The sequence below is a fragment of the Gossypium arboreum genome, chromosome 10 (assembly GCF_025698485.1).
Source record: "Gossypium arboreum isolate Shixiya-1 chromosome 10, ASM2569848v2, whole genome shotgun sequence".
In the NCBI taxonomy this organism is placed as follows: domain Eukaryota; kingdom Viridiplantae; phylum Streptophyta; class Magnoliopsida; order Malvales; family Malvaceae; genus Gossypium; species Gossypium arboreum.
This window is the reverse complement of record NC_069079.1, coordinates 68,324,895-68,330,894: the sequence shown is the minus strand read 5'-3', so window position 1 is coordinate 68,330,894 and position 6,000 is coordinate 68,324,895.

The following is a 6,000-nucleotide window of genomic DNA, read 5'->3' as shown; positions in this document are numbered from 1 at the left end:
CGTGGGAGACAAAGTGTTTCTTAAAGTTTCACCTTGGAAAAAGATACTCGATTTGGGCATAAGGGCAAATTGAGTCCGAGGTTCATCGGGCCATATGAAATATACGAACGAGTCGGTCCATTCGCGATCGATTGATTTTGCCCCTAACTTGAAAAGATTCACGACGCCTTTCATGTTTCGATGCTTCGCACTATAGATCCGATCCATCGCATATAATTAGTCCATCGAGGTCAAGTTCAAGCCGATATGAGTTATGAAGAAGAACCGATTCGTATCCTAGCTCGTGAAGTGAAGGAGTTGCGAAACAAAAGGGTTCTGCTAGTGAAAGTGTTATGGCTCAAACACGGGATAGAAGAAGCTACTTGGGAACCCGAGAACTCTATGAAAGAGCGATACCCAAACCTATTTACCGGTAAGATTTTCGGGGACGAAAATTTCTTAAGTGGGGGAGAGTTGTGACAGCCTAAATTGACCCTAGTCGAAAAGTGGTTTCGGGACCACTAAACCGAGTCATAAAAATAATTAGCCGTCATAGTGGATGCTCATTATATGTACATATGCATGTGTGAAAATTTCATGTTTGAATTTTGTTAATTGTAAGTGAATTTTATCAAATAGGACTTATGTGAGAAAATTTAGAAATGTGCTAGGCAAATGTAAAGTGGCCTGTTAATGCATGTTGTGAAAATGATGGGCTTGCATGTCAAATTTCCCTAAATTAAAGCCTAGTGGCCAGCCATGACAAAGGGTGATGGGCAAAACATGTCATAAAACATGTTGTGTAAATGGGTTATGTTGGAATAAATAAAATAAGGAGTATGGGTAATAAAGAAATGGAAAAGGAAAGAAGGTGTGATCCCCCATTGCCGTGAGTTGAGGGAAAGGAAACAAAAAAAAAAAAAGTGTGTTCATCCTTTTCATTTCTTTTGGCCGAAAATTCTAAGGAAGAAAGAAGGAGTTCTTGCTCCATGTTTGGTTTAGAAGAGGATTAGGAGGAGGTTCGACCATACTTGTATCAAGATTAAGGTATGTTTGATGTTGTGCCAAGAGATTCATGCATGTTTTTTTTTTAGTTGCTAGTTTGATGTTCTTATTAGCCCATGGTTCAAATCTTTGCTATGTCATGGGGATGGTATTCGGCCAAGGTGGATTTTGTGTTGATATCATTGCATGCTAAATGTGAAGCTTGTTAATGATGCATGTGATGGTGGATTGATAACTCTTGAATCTCCTTTTTAGCATCCTTGAGTGAGACATTAAGTTCCTTGTTCAACCATGGCCAAAATTGAAATGGTAAGGTGTTGTGATGCATTCGCCATGGTAGGATATAGAAGAGAAATAAGGTTGTTGTTAGATGAAGTAGAGTCTAACAAATGAGCTCGTATGTGCATTAGTTGCTAGATGGAGAAGAATCGGCTAGCAAGTTGTGTGCTAAGGCCGAATGTAATTTGGCATATTATGGGTAATGCATGTGTTGAATTAGTGTAAAGGGAGAGGATGCTTTAATAGTGTATATATGTGTATTAGCCAAGTTTTGAACTTGAAACAAATGGTGTTTAGTCAACACAAGTGACCATACTTGTAGAATGTATTAAGTGTTGCAATCGGCCTTAGCATAGATGTGTATGTTCGCCATTGGTAGCCTATTGATGGCTTTAGCTTGACTTAGAAAATTCGCTAAGGGAAATATTAGCTAGTATGTTGAATTTGATTCGTGATTTCGTATATATGTGACTCTAATGTCTAATGTATATATGGGCTAAGTACCTTGAGCTTCTCTTTTGATGTTCGAATGAATTGTATTAAATTGTTGATGTGATTAAAATGCGATGATCATTGTGTATTTGAGCTAAAGGTGGCCATATAACCTATCAAACTCCTTGTCATATTCGCCATAAGCTAGCAAAATGAGACTTTGATAAGTTAAATTTGTTTGAATTAGCTCAAGAGCTTAGGGACCACAGTTGGATAAGGGAAAGGAAAAAGTGATCGAATAGCCGTTGAAGCCGCTCGGCAACATCCGAGGTAAGTTTTCGAGTAATGGAACTTAGATTATGATTTGATTAGATCACGCTTTAAGCAAATCAAAATCATGCTCTTTGTGTGTGGCTATTGAGCCAAATTGCAAGTGTGATAAGTGCCTCGTGTTAGAGTTTTGCTAACGAAAATGAAATACTGAATGTGTCATGATTTATTGATAAATGTGCATGGTTATTCGAATGATGTCCTGCTAAGTCCCAAGGATTTGTGCTAAGTGACTAAATCCGACTAAGATCCGAAGGCATTTGTGCGAGTTACTAATTTTGCTAAGCCCAAGGCATGGTGCGAAGTTATTAAATCCGGTTAAGTCCCAAGGCATTTGTGCGAGTTACTATAACCGGCTATGTCCCAAGGTATTTGAACAAGTAGCTATATCCGGTTAAACTCCAAATGTTTGTGGTTCGGGAATAAATGAACTTGCTGTAAAAATTTCAGTTAATACGCTTGAAATCCCAACAATGAGGTATGTTTCAGTATGTGCTTTGAATTAGTTGAGCCCTTACAAATAAGTATTCGCCGCTTGATAAACGAGCTACCGCCTTTGGCTAAGTTGATCTTTTGTGTATGAACATAAGGGTTGGTAATGTGAAGTAAGTATGATATTGAGAATTTGTGCATTGAAATTATCCGCTTAGCTATATGAATGCTATGCTTTTGTTGTGCCGAATCCTTGCTCAAAACTTACTAAGCATAAATTGCTTACTCCATTTCTTTGTTTCTCTATTTTATAGATTTTGGCTCGTCACCATCGGACTCGGGATTTTGGAAGTCAAGTCTCCCACACTATCAAAGCCCCTTTGGTACAATTTTGGTTGAACTTTGAAATGGCATGTATAGGACTACCCTTTTGTTGTTGGTCATGTACCCATGGATTTTGTGTAAATTTGGATAGCCATGCGAAAATGGCTTATATAATGCTTTTAGCATAGTACTATAATCGCTTTGTGTGTTGATCACTAAGAGGTATGGAAATGTTTGGAAACGATTAGCCATTGGAATGGTTAATCATGATTATACTTTGTGCTATGTATGCAAAAAGGGCTAATTGAATCATGGAAACTATGAAATAGGTAAAGTCTACCTTAAAGGCAGATGCTGACAGCAGCAGCGATGTGGATGTGAAAAATCACTAAAAATAGTAGGAATGGAATTAAATAGTGAATAAATTATGTAAATTAACCTTGATGAATCTAATTTTATATGGTAGAAACGAAACGGTCATATGAGTTGTATGTTAAGAGATATTTAGGTTTTCGTGAAACAGGGCCAGAACGGTTTCTGGATTCCCTATTCCGACTTTGGAAATTCATTATAAATTAACCAGAGATAATTAGGAGTCATGCCATATATGTATAGATTCCTCTTTGAGTCTAGTTTCTATAGAAACAAACGGAATCAGTATTGAAGCCCTGTAAAGGGAGATATCCGAGTCGTAATGCAAGAAGGTCAGTGTAGTCGATCCCTGTAACATGGGAGATTTTAACTAATAAACTGTACTAATTGGCCCGACCAAAAATTCTAGAAAACAATTTGTAGATGAATATATGAGTCTAGTTTCAGGGAAAAATCACGAAACTGATTTTCGAGTTGTGGAACTCAAGATATGATTTTTAAGGTGACAAGGACACGCTTAGCCACCGTCTGGAAATTTTAAATGGACTGTGAAAATAAATATATTATGTCTGTTAGCACCTCGTGTTCGACTCCGGCCACGGTCTCGGGTACGGGGTGTTACAGGGTCACTTGGTTAGGGTAGATAAACTGTATAGAGATGTGCCTATAGAAACTCAAGGAAAAGTTTTCTCTGGAGATCTGATGGAGCTACCTTTCGGAGAATTTGATCTCATTTTGGGAATGGATTGGCTTGTTAAGCATAGGGCTATTCTGGATTGTGATGCTAGGCGAATAATGTTAAAGACCATAAAGGATGAGGAGGTTTTGGTGATAGGCGAGCGTAGGGATTATCTGTCTAATGTGGTGTCAGCATTGAAAGCTGAGAAGTAGACACGAAAGGGAGTGAGGCTTATTTGGCATTTGTAAGCCAATCGAAAATTGAGGATCTGACAGTGGATAAAATTAGAACCGTCAAGGATTTTCAAGATGTTTTTCCAAAGGAGCTTCCGGGTTTGCCCCTGAACCGAGAGGTTGAGTTTGGAATCGACTTGTTGCCTGGAACGGCACCGGTGTCCATTGCACCTTATAGGATGGCACCGAAGGAGTTGGTGGAGCTAAAAGCCCAAATTCAAGAGTTATTGGATAGAGGCTTCATTAGACCAAGTGTGTCTCTGTTGGGAGCACCAGTATTGTTCGTAAAGAAGAAAGATGGGTCAATGCGGATGTGCATCGATTATCGGCAGTTGAACAAACTGACGATTAAGAACAAGTACCCACTGTCGAGAATCGATGATTTATTCGACCAACTTAGAGAAGCTTCAGTATTTTCCAAGATTGACCTTCGATCTGGGTATCATCAGTTGAGGGTTAAGGAGGTGGATATTCACAAGACGGCACTCAGAACTCAGTATGGTCACTATGAGTTCTTGGTTATGCCATTTGGGTAGACGAACGCACCTGCGGCATTTATGGAACTGATGAATCGAGTGTTCCAGCCATACTTGGATCGATTAGTGGTCGTCTTTATCAAAGATATTCTGGTTTATTCTGAAACTGAGGAGAAACATGATGAGCATCTTCGTATTGTACTGCAAGTGCTGAGGGAGAAGGAGCTTTATACAAAATTCAATAAGTGTGAGTTCTAGTTGAGATAGGTAACTTTCTTGGGGCATGTTGCCTCTACTGAAGGCATCAAGGTGGACCCTCGAAAGATTGAAGCGATTCTAGAATGGAAGCCACCAAGGTCAGTGTCAAAAATTCAAAGTTTTCTAGGTTTAGCTAGGTACTATAGAAGGTTTGTGGAAGGATTTTCTGTGATGGCAGCACCTTTGACAAAGCTTATAAGGAAGGGAGTACCATTTGTTTGGACTGAGAAACAACAGGAATCTTTTGAGAAGCTGAAGAAAGTTTTAAACGAGGCACCTGTATTGATTCAGCCGGAGTCTGGAAAAGATTTTACCGTATGCAGTGATGCATCACATGTAGGGTTGGGCTGTGTGCTAATGCAAGAGGGTAAAGTGGTTACTTATGCATCGCAACAGCTTAAACCACATGAAGTTAACTATCCTACTCATGATTTGGAGTTGGCAGCGGTAATCTTTGTGTTTAAGATTTGGAGACATTACCTGTATGGAGAAAGGTGTATTATATACACAAATCATAAGAGTCTTAAATACTTGTTGACTCAGAAGGAGCCTTAGGCAGCGGAGATGGATAGAGTTGCTTAAGGATTATGACTGCGCGATTGAGTATCACCCAGGCAAAGTTAATGTGGTGGCTGATGCCCTAAATCGTAGAACTGTATCTGATCTGAGAGCCATGTTTGCTCATTTGAGTCTGTATGATGACGGTAGTTTGTTAAAAGAACTGCAAGTTAGGCCAACCTGGGTGGATGAGATTAAGGAAAAACAGTCGAGGGATGAGTCCCTGGTTTCTCGATTTCTGCAGGTTAAGAATGGGGATACTTCTGAGTTTAGACTGAACAGTGAGGGAGTTCTGTGTTACCGAGGTAGAGTTTGTATTCCGAAGGACTCTGACTTGAGACAAGCAATTCTGAAAGAAGCTCATGGAGGTTTGTGTGCTATGCATCCTGGAGGGAGTAAAATGTATTACGACTTAAAGGAATTGTATTGGTGGCCTGGATTGAAGCGAGAGGTAACGGAAGTTGTGGGAAAATGTCTGACTTGTCAACAAGTGAAAGCTGAACATCAATTACCTTCTGGACTTTTGTAGCCAGTGGAAGTACCACTTTGGAAGTGGGAGAGGGTAACCATGGATTTTGTGAGTGTGTTACCCTTGACACCGTCGAAGAAGGACTCAATTTGGGTAATTGTAGATAGGCTGACC